Below are 16,477 nucleotides of genomic sequence, written 5' to 3'. Positions count from 1 at the left end.
AAAGATGCCATAAAGAAACAGTACTGGAGACCATATCCATCCCCTCTGATCAAGCATTAGGGCTATAGCATGTCTCTGCTTCTCTGCAGATTTTCTTCCTTCCCAACACCTGACTGTTGTAATGGCCATGCTGAACTGCTACACATACCAACTGCTGCATGTGCACGGCAAACCCAGGGCCTCTTGGCAAAAATGTGGATGTTTCCTTGTCTCCTTAGGTTGTGGGGCACAAGGAAGTGGTGGCCTAACAGAAATAGAGGTACCATGACTTCAGCTGGAGCCATCCCAAACAGGGACAAGCAGCTAGTGCAGAAGGTAAGCAGAAGACCTCCTGTGCACAGCAAAGCTGTGATACCCAGGTGCCCTGGCTCCATGGGGACTATCTACTGGCACTGCTGTCTACCCCCAGCTGAAGCTCACTTCCAGGAGGGATTTTTATCTCAATGTAAAATTTTCCAGCTGGAAAAACATGCCCGGTAACCTTCGGACAGCAAGAGCCAGCCACGAGGTGGCAGCAACCTTGTATTACCAAGGCCAGGGATTTGGCTTTGTGACCCATATTTCCCACTCCTACCATATAGGTGAGGTCTCTACATGTGAGGCACACCAAGAGAAATCTGGCCCATCCTATGGCTGCTGAAGAAAGAAATGACACTGAGAAGTGTCCCCAGACAGGGAGCTCTGCAAGAAGACCTGTGAGCTCAACTCTCATCATTGCAAACAAACTGATGGAGCAGGACTCAATCAAGTCTTTGAGTCCTGCCACTGACTCTCACACCCAGTGTCTTCCAGGGCTGCCTCATCCAAAATGAATTTGTGATATTCTTGCAACAAGAATTCTTCTGGATTCAATCTGGTGGTTGAAAGCTGATAAATACTCTAAAGAGACATGTGGAAATGACTGGACAACCCCTGTCATCCATCCTTTTGCTGAGGGTACTTGTGTAATGACTTAGACAGAAAGCAGCAAGTGCACAATTTGTACTTCACACTCTTTATTCCTGCTGAGACTGTGGACTCTTTCCTGCTGAGAAGAGGAAAAAATACTCTGCAGTCTTTATTTTGGGACCCTTTCCAGACCTGAGCCAGTTTCTTTTGCAATGCAGACCTTATTCTAGTGTGTGCCATGGTGGCAAGGATCCTCCCTTGCAATGACTGTCAGCAGTACTCTTCTTAGACAACTGCATGCAGATAAGCTGTGGGTTTGCTCTGTCTCCTGAACTAATGCAGCCAGCACTGAAGAGTCAGTTGATTCAGGCTCTCTGACTTCTGGCCTGGATTAGTCAGTGTGGGGACACCTGCTGATCTGTCTGCTGATAGTGGCCTAGCAGAGCATGATGCAAATGCAGCTGAAGATGACAGAACCACAGAACAATACCACTTGGGAGAGACCACTGGAGGTCTCAGGCTGAACCTCTTGCTCCAAACAAGGCTAACTTCAAAGTCACATCAGGCTGCTGAAGGCTTTGCACAGCTGTTTTGAAAACCTTGGAGAATGGATGTTTCACAAACTCTCCAGGTGGCGGGGAGGAGATCTGGGAGGCTGAGGTTGGGCCCCTGAGTGGTCCCATGGCCTTGTGTTGGTAAGGATGATAAATACATGACATAGTTGTGATTTCAAGGCCAGTTCTGAATACCTGTTCAGACCTAATTCCAAACTGAAAACTAGTTCCAGATTTCCCTCAAAACTAAGTACGTTTGGGGCCTAGGAGTTTGTGTTTGGCCCATTGGCAAGAGAGCCACAGAGCTGAAGCCAAGGAGACTTTCCTAACCAGGGCTATAACAAGGGCTATAAATTCTTGCTATTTGCAGGGACAAATGACCCAGGAACCTGAGGCTGCAACTTCATGATTTTACATTAAGCTCTTACGGCACAGTTCCAGCTGTTTTCCTGGCCCTTGCTTCATGGCAAAAGTACAGCTGCTGTGACTGTCCAGCTGAAAAATACCCTGCCTGAGGAAAAGATCCTTGTATTTTGATCACTGTGATCAAAGGCGGGGGGAAGGTGGGATTTGCCCTGTCAGTACCAGTCTCTGCTTAGGAAGACAGCGAAACCATGGCTTTGTGGTCGTAGAACAGGTGGCGTTGCAGGCTCTCTTCCTTCAGTAGGGGCATATGGATCAGACCAAAAAGAATCTGTAAAGTAAAGGGCTGATTTCTGAGAGCTGCAAGAGAGAGCACATGCTTCATGGCTCCAAACACTTTCTGCTCATGTGGAAAGGATTAAAGAGAAAAAACAACCCTGTTATTCACTTTGCTCCTGAGCTGTTTCGGTCCTGTCTGTCTTCTTCTCCAGAGAATCTTTGACAGGATTTATTATCTATGGTCCTAAACTGCAGCTTATATCCCCAGGGCAGCTCATGGGATCCGTTTCCCTTGCCAGAGGACGAGGCGTCAGCGGGTACCGGTCATAACAGTTCCTAAACATGTGGTGCCAGCCTGGCTGTTTCCTTGCAGGACCCGCTTTAAAGTTCTCTGCTTTAAGGACGGAGTAGTGGGGCAGAGAGAAGCCAAGTGACTCCTCCAATGCCACATGGTTGGGCTCTGGAAGGTCAAGCCCCAGATCCACAGCTTCTCGTAGCTGTACAGCTGCAATCACAGACAGCGCAAACATGCCCCTCATGCAACAACAGCCTTGTTACTTGGAAATGCTAGAAAGTTTCCACATCCTGTTCCTATTCCATTGACTGCACCTGCGTGAATGCCCGCTGTTCTCTCCACCAGGGTGTCAGCAGATCCTGCAGCTTGTTTTCCACTGAAATGTCTCCTCTTAGGTAAATATTACATCTGAGGTTGCTTTGCCAGTGGCTTTCCTACCTGGAGTTTGTACAACAGGTCAATGCCCTGCTCAGAGATAAGAGGAATACTTGCTGAGTGCTGTTTGCTGCTGTGATATGCCATCCAGCTTTTCCCTCATGAGCTTCTCCTTTAAAGGTTTTTGAATGCTGCTGAAGTCATGGAGGTTTCAGCAAAGTGAGGGAAATTTAAGACAAGCTCTCTAGTGCTTGGACAGAGCAGAAGGGCTTGTTTATTCCAACAGCCGTGGCTTGTAAATTATTCATCTGTGCGTAATTGAAACATGCAGATCCTCAAAGGTCGTGTTACAAAGGGTGAGGTGAAGGATCAGCAAGCTTTGAGCAAAACAGGAAGGTTAACAGGTCCTGGGGAACCCTTCTCCATCCACCTGCATCTGCTCAACAGGAATTCTTGCTTGCAGAAGGAAACTAAGTCTCGGATAAGTGAAGCAATGCACAAACGTGTGTGTGGTGGGGAGGACATCTGTAAAAACTCTTCCTGTGCCTCTTTTCCCTCCAGTGGAAACACAGATGGAAGCTGGTTGCAGTGAAACTTATAGAGAGCTTGTGGGCACACACAATATCAGTGCACAATAGTTTTTAGCCTCTGTAAAGTGTAGAAAAAGTTTCCAAGGACCAAAGGAGATCAGAATAGCCAACTAAGCAGAAAAGAATCCAGCACGCTTCTGCTCAGCAATTCTGTCTCCAGACAAAACCAGACTTCAACTAATTAAAAAGAGCAGATGCTAGCTGGAACATTAATTGGAACAAGTATCATCTTCTGTCTGCTTAAATCTGTATTCTAGCTCTCTTCTCGTAGGTTTGGAGATATACAGGGAGTTAACTCTTTAGCTGGCCTATTATTTTGTTATACACAGCATGTACTTAGAAGAGCTTGATGAAATATCTATTAATAGGCTTGCATATATGTATGTATTTAGGAGCAAACAATTCTCCATCTAATAATGCAAAGCCATCAAACCCAACATTTTCAACCCTTCCTTCTCATAGTGTTAGTAATAAAGCGATCTTCCTCAGCTTTGAGAGGTCTTGGAAGTAGTGCTGGGCACAGGGCCAGCTGCTGTGCTTCCCCATCTGCATTGTATTAAAGGACACCTCTTCTTCAACCTGTGCTCATTTGCTGCCCTCAGCCCATGTTCCTTCTCATTAATCTTGATATATGCTCCATAGAAAGTGCAAAGAGCTTAGCTGATATCTGATACACTTATAAATAGCCTGTCTGCCCTGCTATGGTTCTGCAGCTATCCCAACACGAGTAAACACCCAACGTATTGCACTCTTCCTGGAACTGGGACGCTATCGAAGATTTTCCTCTAAAGCATCCAAATTTGGCCTCTTCTGGAAGCCGGGTACTTGACTGCAGGCACCACCGCTCAATTCCAGATTGGCAATTCCTCAGTCTGGTCCTAGTCTCCGATTCCTCCCTAAGAGATGAAGGAAAGGCATCATTTGGGTAACAAGGCTCTTTTGCTGTTCCCTGCCCTCCCTGCTCCGTGGGTGCAGGCTGAGGCTCCCTCTGCACAGCTGCAAGTCCCGGACCTTCCCCTCTGCTTCACACACAGCTTGCCCCCAGGCTCCTGCTGTTCCCTTCATTCTCACACTCCCAGTTTCTTCCTTCTCCATTGGGGCCAGATCCTGTTTCCTTGCTGGACTCACTGAATCTGTCACAGGTCTGGTAATCCCTGCAGAGATTTGTCCTGCGATGCTTTCCTGAGCACCAGTGCTCCCATCTCAATGCCACGCAGTCCTCTGCCTTCCAGGGAACTAGGAGGAGCAACAACCCTGTGCAAACTCCTCCGTGCTTCCTTGGTGCGTTTCTCTTAGTCCCTTTTTCTTTTGGCGACCTCCTTGAGTGAAAACTTTCATTTCCCATCCGCATTTGTACTGAATGAGCCTCAAATTCAGCTTCCAAAGAGCCCCCCAAATAGAGCCGAATGTAGGCAGGAGACCTAGGGAGGCCGATTGGGATATTAGAGATTATCCCTGACTCATTTTCTTGCAAGTCTGATGCAAGAAGTGAATCAGACCCCTCCGACAAAGCTTGACCCAACAGCCCCAGCTGGCAGCCAGCCGAGTGGCAGCGTGTGGAGCTTGTGTCGTTTTGCAAATGGAATAAAGTTCACTTAGCACAGTGGCGGCTGCCTGCATCTGCCGTTAGATCAGAGGCATCTCTCCTGAAGACGCCTTGCAGCTCGCTTACCCCATCGCCGCTTGTGGGTGGGATAAGCTCCCCAGAGCCCTCGGCAAAGGGGACGGGTGCCTCTGAGTGGAGACCCTCTTTCTTTACCAAGATGGGGCAAAGGTCCTGCCCTACAATGCCGAGCTGGTCACAGTCAAAATGCTGCCAGTCCCTGGCCCCTTTGCAGCCAGGACTCAAAACCCCTCTTCCTCTTCTGGGCGTTCTCTCAAGCAATGCTGCCAATACTAATCCTAATGTAACTCTGCTTTTTGGCTGCTTTCTCTTCCAATGTGTTAATGCTGTCATTACTGAATGACACCTCCTCCTTTCCCCACAGCTCAGCTGCAGACAGGCATCTCCTGGGGCCGGTGGCTGAGGTAAGCGGCTCTGTCTGATTCTTTGCGTTGAGCTCTCAGTGCCCATCCTCCTTCTGGAGGTTTCTTGTTGACTACCAAGAGCCACGGGTGACTGGCTCATGCACTGCTATCTGATTATTGAGGCAAGGAGATAAAGTTAATTGATATTTGTCTCCTTATATTCACCTCCCACGTAGCACCAGCATCTCCCCTTATCAGGGTCCACCCAGTTTCTCTGCCATCTATAGGTCTCAGCGGTGGTCTGCTGTCTGCCCTGTTTTTCCTCTCAGCTGGTTTCAGGTTCAGACAGTGCCTATTTTCCCCAAAAGGAGACAAACTCCTAACGTGGATTCTGCAGCCAGCATCCCTGCAGCCCGTCCCCACCTCACAGAGACACCTCACATGGAGCTGCCCTGCGAGCGGTGCGTGCAGCCGGGCTGTCTGGAGCGAGCACCAGCACCATTGCCTTTGGGCTGGGGCCTGCACCACTGCAGGTTTTACGATCCTTAGAGTTGTTTTTTAGTGGCTGCTATCTCTGAATGTGCACCCCAGAGATGTAAGGTGGATCCTGGCCCAGAACTTTTCCCTGGGGAGAATGGAGGAAGTGGTGCTCAACGCCTCTGACAGGAGCTTCTGTCGGGTACAGCAGCCATCTCACTCTGCTGAATGCAGACTTGTGCCAGGTTAAGCCCTCACCCCTGAGTGCCTCTTCTGTTCTTGTTCCAACGCAGCTTCTAAATTGGAAACCCTACCACCTGCATATGATACGAACAGGGATTTTGCAACATTGGGAGGCTGAGTCAGGGCACAGGGACGAGAGCCATTTCTACTGCCAAAGAGGCTCGATTGCATTCAGGTGCCCACTGCAATGGTTTCCCTTCTCACCCCGTCTCCCCAGGGGTTGTGCAATGTTGGCAGCGGTCAGCCTGGTGGCGGAGGAGCGACTGGTGCAGCTTGGTGAGCTCGCTGCCTGCCCATTGCTTTTCTCCCTGCCAGCAGTAGCATGTCCAAGGCAAATCATCTCATTTTGGAACCGCTTTGTTTCAGGCTCAGACTGGCAGCCCCTGTCTTACTGTGAAATTTCTTGATACAGCAGCGCACATTCAAAGTTTAGTAACTCAGCAGGACACCACCCAGGCATGGAAAAGAGCCTGCAAACCCTCGCCATGCTGCACCCTCTCCAGTGGCCTGCCCTGCCTGTGGGTTACACGGAGCAACCTTCCCTGAGCCCAGTTACCCCAGGCTGTACCCTGCAGCAAAAGGCATCTGGTGCCTGTCCTTCAGATCCAGCCCCACTGGCCAACACCCCCTTTGTAAGCTTCCCAAATAAAATTTAATGGAGCTTGTTAAAGCTATTCAGATTGGTGGCAGCTGTGGGAAAGGGTCTTGTAAATAAGAGTGCTTAGATTTCTCTTATCCTACTCTTTAGTTTCCTGTAGTCTTTTCAGTGCTTTCTGAGCCTGAGTTATGGCTAAACCATTCTCAAGGACTAGTTGAAGTCTCTTGTTTGTTTTCTTGATGCTTTTCCTAGTGTCTTGTAAATCATCTTCTGTCTTTGGCACTGGTAAAGGGTGAAGCAAGCAGTTCCACCACTGCAATATATCTACGTTTTGTTACAGCAGGAGGAACAGAGCCCAGCTCCTGACTGAAGGTCTTTTGAGTTGTTCTAATGAATAGCATCGCTTCGGGATCAGCCCAGTGAACACTATCAGTTTGCCTCATTTACCCTTCCACTCCCCATGCACTGTGTTAGACCTGGGACTTCGTGCTATGCTCCTCCTGGGTCATGGCTTGGCTTCTTTTCAGAGGGTAAATCCTGCAGCTCCACCGACACACAACTGCTCACGATGGCCTCATGAAGCAGCCCACGTGGCTCGTCTGCAGGCACGTGGCCTTGAAGTCAGCCAAAGAAGGCTTCTGGCATGTTTTCTCCTCAAAGTTGGGGATGAGGGAGGAGGAGAAGGCTGCAATAATTGAGCTGAGAAAACTTTTTGTCTCCTGTCTGGGTCCCAGTGGGCTTCAAAGAGGGTTGAGAAGTGCCAAGTTCTCGGGCTGGCCCTGTCCCATGTGGCAGCTGCCTCTGTTCAAGGTGACTTTTCAGCATTTTAATTCCTTTCTGTACCTCTTCTTCTGGGTTGCTGAAGCTTTCCTGCTGGCTTCTGTTTTTATGAGGATTTGTCTCACCCACTGGGCTCTGATGGCTGGGACACCTTTTGGTCCCTGTTTCCAGAAAAGCATCGCCGCTGCTGGGACTTACCCAGGACGCCTGGAAGTGTCCATCAACTGCCCCGGCAGGCTGCCACTGCAGTTCTCTGGTCCCTCTTCGAGCCCATTGCTCCCTTCCCATTGCTCATTTTCTCTTGGCTTAGCATAAACACCAGCCCTCAGCATTCTCCTTGGAGGTGACAGCCCATGCCTGAGTCCAGCAGTGACCCATTTGCTCCAAGCAGCAAACGGAGCTGCCTGGGAGCCCTCAGGGCTTGCTTTACTCCTCTCTGTGTCCAGCTCCTTTGATGCCTTTTGCACCAAGTGCTCTGATTTCTTTCCTTTTCCCCAAAACATCATCCCCTTTTGGCTTCCCCATGAACCTTCCTTGATTCTCATATTCCAAAAAAGACCTAAATGTCTCTATGTGCTTATCTGAACTGATTGATCCCTGAGATTTTTGTAACCTTTATTTCTCTTGCCCAAGCCCAATTGCACTATCCTAACACCAACCAGCAAGTCCAAGGGGGATTCAAACCCTCTCTTTCTGCCCTGTGCAAACTTTCTGGCTTGGGGGAGGGGGGTTTGGGGGGGGGGGGTAAAAATAGCTCTTTTGTCTATCATTTTTTCTGCTGCATGTGAGTGTACCCTCTTTTAAAATGTTTTTGCTTGAAGACAAATTATTATAGAGTTTTCTGACCAGACTTGCACTGATTTCATTTACTTCTGCGTGCTCGAGGCCTGATCCTGGCAGTGCTGAGCTGATTCGCTGCGAGGCAGAGTTGTGCCCGGTTCCTCAGCAAAGTCTGTTCTGGTGTTGCACAACGCATCTGTTCTCGGGGGGGCTGTGCGCAATCTCCCATCCCGACAGACGTCTGAGCCTGATCCCGCTGGAGTGACGTCAAGGGCTGCAATACTGTACCTCGTCCTGGCACGCTGCTGCTGCAGCAGCTGCAGCCGCGCTGGAGATCGTGCAGCCGCTGCTGCTTCGACCCGCAATTAATAGGTTACCGATGGGCAGCACGGTGGCCCTGCAGCTCCAGAAACCTCAGACTGGAAGCAAATGGAAGTTGCTTCTAAAAAGAGGATCCTCGTGTTTTGACCTGTGAGCAGGGCAGTGGCTGGGATAAAACTCCAGCAAATTTGCAGCTTTTCCTGTGCTTGGGGCTTGGGCTGGCACAAGCGAATGCCTTTTGTCATGGAGCTGCCAGCACCACAGAAAGTGCCAGTAAATCACTGGCCTTGGCTTGGTGCTTATGCCTGTGGCACTGATTAAGAGAACAAGAGTACATTATCTACAAACAGTGATTGTGAATACTTGCTGCTGAGGCCTGCTGAAGGCAATAGTGATGGATAAAATGGCAGCCTCAGCTTGCACCCAACCAGACATGGTGGAATAAAGGTGGCAGATACAACGGCTACGCCTGACTGCAGCAGGGAGGTTTCCTGGTGCTGCAGGGAAGGAGGAGAGCCACCCATCCTCAGGGCAGCCCACACTTCCATCCCTGCACCTTGAGGCACCCAGGCCTCGTGCACTCCCAAGAGTCAGGACAGGAGAGTTGTGAAATGGCGTTGAGCTGCTCGCCAGGAGTGGATTTGCTGGGACCTCCTGGCATCGTCACAAGCATTGCCTGCACCTCGCCGGCCTGGGCTGATTCCAACCCCAAACTGGAGAAATGATGCTTCTAAATGTTTCAGCTGGTTGGCTGCATGCTGGCCCATGCTACGGTCTATCCTGACAGCTCTGCACATAGGTCAGAAGGAAGGAAAGAGCGTCTGACAGTTTCAATTTTTATATGAATGCCCACACAGTTCTTCAATTCTTCTTCAAAACTGATGACAGAATAAGAACTGTTCCCAAGTTTAGATACTTGGATTTTCCAAGTTTTAAGTCCAGCAGGAGAAGTTCCAGCATGACTGTGGGGGCACAAAGTGTCCTTGCCTTCAGGCAGATCAGCGCTGTTCAGCAGTAGCTGTGCACAGGGCATGGCTGCACGGGGCGAAAATAGCTCTGGGAAGTGTGAAAATAACAAAAGGTGACCTGAAACGTTAGTGGGAACATTTATGATGGCTCATGAAATGAAGAAGCTGTAAGACATATAAAACTATATAAATATATATAAAGTGTTTAAAAAATGGGAGAGATTGGTATTTAACGTGTAGAAGCAGAGGTAAGGAAATTATCCTCAAAAAAATGTAATTTTGATCTAGAAATAGGACTGAGATAAGTCTTGAAGGTAAATATTTAATTACTGGATTGATTTTAATAAAGATCCAGAGTTTGCAGTTGATTTCTTTATCCTCTGCAGCGCCAACCAGTGAAATTTCTGTTTAGTACTGGTGTTGCTGTGGGTCCCATTAGCAAATAACTTATAATTGTGATTATAATCGACTTTGCATGCTAAAAGTGAAAAACTTGACATCCCAGAATCAACATGCTTTCTGTGTTCTCTCATCAGTGACAGCTATTTTATTTCTGGGGGTAAAAGCAAAATTAATTTTCTTGACTGGTCCCCCTAGCGAGGTTGTGATACTTTGCAGGGCAGCAACTAGCCTGTATTTACCTTAGGGGCTGTGATATTTAGACAGGAATTCCGTTGCAAAGGGGAATTACAATAGTGAACTTCAGCTAAACCTGGCATGTTAGCATGACCACTACTTGACTGTAATAATGGAGTTGATACTTGTTTATTGACAGGAGCCATGGTGCTATCTAGAGAAGCCCTACTGCATGCACTAGTTCATGGGACACTGACAATTAAACACAGACTTAAGCACTTTAGTGCCAAGGGCTGGTGCTGCTCTGTGTCTCTGCAACAAGCAGATCCCACGTCCACTTTGTCAACTATTGGGTGATGTGCAATGGTTTAGTCCTTTTTTTTCTTTTTCTTTTTTTTTTTTTTTTTACACTGAGTTAGTATGTCATTAATTAGAGGTTATAGAAAAGTGAAATGGTTGAATAAGATGTGTTGTTCTCTCCCTTTCAGTGATGGCAGGTTCTTCCTGGAGGAGCTGCCACATTCCCTGTGACATTGGCACAACTCAGGTGTCCTGAAAAAGAGGCTTTGTCATCATCTTTTTGCTATATATTCTGCACCGGACAGTCTAAATGCTTTTTATGAATGTCAGATTGTTCAGCATCAAGGCTGTTATCCTCAGGGAACCATTGGAAAAAACGAAGAGCAAGGAGATGAGGTGAGTTGCTTCTGGCCATATAGACGTTAGTTAAATAGGAGCAGAGTTGGGAAAGGACATGTTTTCCTCCAAAGCAGTGTTTATGGGAAAAAATATATGCCAGTGATCTGAATTCAGCCCTTAGTTATTTCTTGTGACGCTAGTAGAGGTGAATATTTTGCCCAGGAACACCTACAGCATAAGAAAATGTGCATTTTTAGATCACAGGATGCATGACTAAAATTTCCCCAAACTTTCTGACAAGTCCAAGGCTGGTGTGAATGAAAACACTTCCTATGATCACGTCTGTATTTTGGAGAAGTATAATCCAGGTCTGCATCTGTGTTTTCTTCATTGCTTACATTGCTACTAAGGATTCAGTAGATGAAGAAATAGAACATTACATCACAATGGATCATTTTTAAATGAGCAGTCCCTCTGGCTTGTTTATTTGTTGTTGTTAATTATTCTGTTGAGAATATCTGCCCTGTGACAAGCAAAGCAGTCAGCTCTCAACGGCAGCTAAATAAATCTCAGTCCAGGGCAAAACAAATTGGGAAGAAGCTCCAGAGAGTGGTGCTATTTGAAATAAGTTGAAGTATTATTTTGAAAGCTTGCATGGAAGAATGGAGTTTTGCCAGCTATTACAATTGGACTTCAGAGTAACTGCTGAGTGGGTAATTATTCCCCCAGGAACAAGGGAGTCTGGACAAATGTAAGACAGAACAAGAGGGAAAAAAAGTGTATGAAGAATTAACTTTAGAAAACAAGCTAGAACATTAGTCACAGGAGGGATATAACTCAACATTCATTTAATGTTTATTTCTGTGATGAACAGAAACGTTGTTCTTAACCCATGTGCTGAAGCAGGAAATAGGAGCCTTCTCTCTTCTTGAGGCAGCTGCAACTGCTTTATTGAAGTTCATATCTCTGATAAGAGGGTGAAGGGGAGGATAAAGAAATGTGCTGAACATGCTGCAAACCCAGCGAACAGGCCTTATGCTTGGAACAGGGAAAGAAAACACCTGTGGAGCTTGTTGAGATATGTGGTGTCTGTCGTGGTGTTCAGTGACTCCCCCAGCATGAAGATGGGGCAATAGCCCGGGGTTTAAAAGCTAATGCCCCCCTCCCCATAGGAGTATTTGCTCACGGTCTGTCTGCAAGGCATGGCCGCATTTTCCTTTGTGCTGAGCAGCACCTCAGCAGCAAGGAGGTAATTCAGCTCTGCTGCATGTTGGAGGAGCTGAAATACAATGGCAAAGAAAACTCAAAGCATGTGAGACTTTTTTGTGGTTATATAGTGCACACGTGGTAACCGTTGAACTGTAGCCTTACCTGTAGAGTGTCCACACTCAGCTTTTGTGATTCATTGCTCCCATTCTGATCTTAACAACAGCAATTCACTAATCAGTCCTCTTCCTAAAGCAGGATTTGTATTGCTTTGGATGTTTGGCATTTTGGAAGAAGATGACTGTAATTCAGGTGATGTTGGAGAAGAATGAAACTTAACAAAAGCATCTTATCTATTCAGCGCTGAACCTACATAAATGGGCCACATGCACTGAGCTGAGTGCCTGGAGTAACATCACAGCCAAAGGGTTCAGACCCCCAGCCTTGGATCTCCCCAGTTTTGTGAACTTTGGCTCTGTGTCATCTCTATAACCTCCAAAGAGACTGACTGAACCTCCGGCTGGGCTCTCACCACGTCTCTGGGCAAGTGATGGGCTCCCACTTGCCTGTCCAGCACTGGTCCCCCCAGGCACACGCCTGTTGGTGCTGCAGTGTTGCATTTCTGACCTGTCGTTGCTCCGTGACCTGAGCGAAGGTTACCAGTGTTTTTGTGTGGACTCTGTGTTTACTATTTAAGGTGAGCAAGAGGCTCTGGATTCCACTGGTTGGGTCATCCTCTCTGTTTCCCAACTCAATGCAAACGGACAGACAGGCAAGGTAGCTCTTCCTTGAAAACCTTCAAATTCTGTTGAGATGTGCCAGTTTCTGGCAGACTGTGCTGGCAACACACAATGGATACAACTCAGTTATAGTTGTTCATTTTTGTAAGCGTTGTCTTCAAAAGCACCATCTTCTACCACCTTGAGCCACTTCCCTGGAGTCCTTAGCACCAGGCTCCAGCACAAACACGCCCAGCTCTGGCATATTCCTTCCAGGAGAGGGCAGGGGAATACAGTTTATTGCAGATCCTCTCCTGAACAGGAGCCAGGTTTAGTCATGTCCCAGATCTTCCTGTATGTCTTCTAGTCTATTTTGCTTTCCTAAATGCAGTAGAGAGGTAAGTGCTGAATCTTGAAGTGAGTCAGTGGATTTTGTCACATTTACAGACCTGCCTGTTCCTGAGTCATCTTCACGAGGGACAGCTTGGGCTGCGCTGCTCGCCTTGCTCTTGAACCTCTAGGAACGTGCCTCATCTGTCACATTGGAGGCATCAGCTCCTGCGCAGCTTTGGGACCAAGGTTTAAACAGCTGAGGCCCAGCTCTTCTGCTTCATATCATCGCATCAGGGGAGGCAGCGATGGGACAGCGTGTCTGTCACTCGCTTAGCACACCCATATTCCTGCAGGAGATGGCCTGATTCCCTTGGCCGTTCAGAATAGTAATTGGTGCAGCTCTGCTCTTGGGTGTGTTTGACCACAGATGAAAACCCAGGAGGTCTGCATCAAAAGCCAGGTTTGGAACGGGACCTGGTTAAAGATGGTTTGGAAAAATAGCAGCCAGAAAGTCAGCTGATATTTTCTTTCTCAGTATCTTAATGAACAGAAAGTTTGGGAGAAAATCAGAAACTCTTGCCAGCTCTCCGCAGTTTTTAATATTCCAAAGGGCCTTAACATACAAAAATCCTAAAATGAGTTTCTTCCATCTTATCCCCACCTAGGCCAATAACTCTGACTTGAAAAGACAACATAATTTCCAAACTAGTTAAGGAAAGAAAAATATATGAAAGAATTAATAAGCTGTTGGCTCTGCAGCACAGATGCCCTTGCAAGGCCAAAGAAATGAAGCCCTGAGATTGCTGTTGCTGTTTCCACCTTGTCCTGCAGAACCACAGTCAGGGATAAACATATTCTTTGTGTCAATATTTCTGTAGTACCCAGAGAACTTGCAGTCCTTATCTGTGAGTGTCAAGGACTGCCGAGTTAAAGCGATCGTAACGTTACTGGGGAGTTTGACAGGCTTGGGCACTTGCCCTGGGCTGTGTTACAGCTCCGGGGCTGAGGGCTGGAGCCCCGCAAGGCTCGGTTGGACGCTGCCACCGGCTTTGTGGCAGAGGAATGGGATCTGTCTGCAGGTGGCTGGTTCAGGAAAATCCCCAAATAGAAGCTGAACTCTTTAATTTTTCTTTGCCTGATTGTTTTTGCTTCTCTCATTGGGAAAGAGCGGCCTCGATTTGTAAATCACATGGAAATGTGCAAGTAATCAATTCAGCCTTGCTAACCCTTCTGCCAAGCGGCCGGTTGGCTCTCCAGACTGCTGACAGTTTGCTGCTGCGGCGATGGGGAATAGCAGGGGCTGGGGCACAGATACCACAGGTGACCTCTAAGGCAGCAAAGTACTTACCCTGTGCAGCACAATCCCTCTTTTTGCCCATCTGTGAAGCTCAAACACTTTCCCTTCCGGTCTCTTCAAAAGCAAGAAGTCATTTGTAACACAAAACTGCAAAAAAACTTACAGAAGATGGGAAAACCTAAAGCAGGAAAAAAATCAGCCTCAGTACAGCCACGTGTGGAAAGGCAAAGTGTGGGCAGAGCCAAACAAGCCTGAGGTGCAAACTGCTGAGCACGGAGCAGCCTTTTGCTCCCTCTCCCACCTTTCCCGGTGCTGTGCTACGTGGCACAGCAGTTTGGGAACAACTTCAGCCCGCAATTTCTTTTTCACTTTACAATGCAGTGCTATTATCTCCAGGAAAATTTTAAAAGCCTTGAATGCTGAGCTTTATTTGCCTTTCCTGACTGGATCTTTAGCACACAGGCATCAGACAAAGGACAATGGAAAGTGCCTTAACTTCGCTTTAGCCCCCGTGTTTGGCGGGGCAGTAGGAATGCCACAGAGGCTGTCTGAGCAGGGGAACCAGTTTGACCAAAGTTCTCTCCTGAAAGGTGGCAAAAGAGATGATGGAAATTCCCCAGGCAGGATCAAGCCATAGAGGGGACAACTGATTTTTAAAGAACTTGGTGACGAGCTGGACAGGGAAGGAAGTCACCTAGCAATGCACAAAAAGCATGGGGCAGAGGATAAGGTGTATGCATTCTATAGCAGGGAGCATGGGCTGAGTTTTGCTGCAGTACCAAATAAAGCCACCGGACAGAAGAAAGCTGACCTGAAACGTTGGTGACAACGGCACAAAAGATCATCCCCAAAAAGCCTGCCCCAGCCCAACAGTCCTTGCTGGTTCTTGTGAAAAGCTGGCAGCCAAAAGTGATCAGAGGATATGTCTTGATATGTGCATTTCTCCTGCTGTTACGCAAAAGCTCACAGTGCCTCCAAAACCTTGAGCAAAGCTGAGATGTGTGCCAATTGGCTTTCGCTGTCACAGGGCTCCAAGGAATTGATCAGTAAAACAGTTCTCAGCTTGAGAGATTCATTCAGTTATCCTGGATGGGTGGAGAAGAGGCTGGCATTACCACTGCAGCTTGTAAATCTCAATTTTGGGTTTAAGCCCAAAAGCTACTTCTATGGACCCCAGAATCAGGACTGTGATTTGAGGGCTCACAACAGGCTCAGTGTGAGAGGAAAAAAAACTTCTGAGGTAAAATCTCTGCTCAGAAAAGATGCTGTAGAGGATGAGGCTGTGGACATCTTGCACCAAGGATGACCCCAGATCCGGGCTCCATGTGACACCGACTTTTGCACACTTTGTCATTATTCTCTGTTACACGGTAGTGGGTTAGCACAGGAATGAAATTGTTTGTGCTGAAATGAAATATCAGAACTCGTGCCTTCATGTATCCTGTTTGTTTGTTTTTAGCATGTGCTTTGTCTGTCTAGAATTTTTGTCTGGTCAGAAAAAAAATGGACTTTGGCTATTTGTCCAGGGTGTCCTGATGTCCAATAGCCTGAACAGAGCAGGAATATCTACAAAATTGCTGGACCTCCAGAAGCCCCCAAGGCACAGCCTCTGCACAAATGTCCAAGAACTTTTCTGAAGTTACCCAGCACAGCTGATCCCACATACATGAGGGCATCAGGACATGTGTGAGACTTTGGTGCATCCAGAACCTGTCACACAGTGGGTGAGCTCACATCAGGGGTTCATCCTGGATGCTCTAGATTCATTTCCCCTGGCATTATGTGTTGCCTGCATGCATTTTTAAAATTTATTTATTTATTTATTCGCCCCCCCGGGGGGGCCCCCCGGGCAATCTCCAGGAGAAATACAGAGGCCTTAGTTACACTTGCCTGTTTATTGCCATTGCATTTGAACTCCCGAGGGTTGTTCTTGCTTCGTATTGAGTGGGTATGAAGCTCTGTAGGATTCTGCAGTGTAGTTGAAGCTATTCATCCCTGAGCCATACGAAGTGATGATGAACTGAAGCTGTGTTTATTCATCCCATGGGTGTCCTTGGGCTCAGACTCACAAGCTCATTACCTGGTTTACCAAATTCCCACCTTCCTCTCAAAGCAACTGGTCCAAAGCAGGTGGTAATAAGCCACAGATCCCTCCTCTGTCTGTGTGCAGCCTCACGGGGCTAGCAGTGGCACAAGGGGCAGCAGCAGTGCACATCTGGGTCTGCTGG

At 47.6% G+C, this 16,477-nt stretch overlaps 2 long non-coding RNA genes across 4 annotated transcripts; one reads left to right on the top strand and one right to left on the bottom strand.

Annotated features, from left to right (window-relative positions):
- Positions 1-5,365: 5,365 nt before the first annotated feature.
- LOC118173111 lies at positions 5,366-6,693 on the bottom strand. Its single transcript, XR_004754020.1, has 3 exons — positions 6,237-6,693; positions 6,048-6,106; positions 5,366-5,482 (listed from the first exon to the last, which is right to left on the bottom strand). It is a non-coding gene; the product is annotated as an uncharacterized LOC118173111 (long non-coding RNA).
- Positions 6,694-6,785: 92 nt separating this feature from the next.
- Positions 6,786-16,067, top strand: LOC118173110. 3 transcript variants are annotated; one of them, XR_004754019.1, is made up of 4 exons: positions 6,790-7,440; positions 10,544-10,751; positions 12,159-15,489; positions 15,776-16,067. It is a non-coding gene; the product is annotated as an uncharacterized LOC118173110 (long non-coding RNA). The 3 variants fall into 3 exon arrangements; XR_004754018.1 differs by lacking the exon at positions 15,776-16,067 and having other exon boundaries at positions 6,786-7,440; positions 12,156-14,502; XR_004754017.1 differs by lacking the exons at positions 6,790-7,440; positions 15,776-16,067 and adding an exon at positions 9,733-9,793 and having other exon boundaries at positions 12,159-14,502.
- The last annotated feature ends 410 nt before the right edge of the window (positions 16,068-16,477 follow it).

Source organism: Oxyura jamaicensis, chromosome 12 (assembly GCF_011077185.1).
Source record: "Oxyura jamaicensis isolate SHBP4307 breed ruddy duck chromosome 12, BPBGC_Ojam_1.0, whole genome shotgun sequence".
Classification (NCBI taxonomy): domain Eukaryota; kingdom Metazoa; phylum Chordata; class Aves; order Anseriformes; family Anatidae; genus Oxyura; species Oxyura jamaicensis.
The sequence above is the reverse complement of the archived record's forward strand: the minus strand, read 5'-3'. Positions and strand labels throughout refer to the sequence as shown.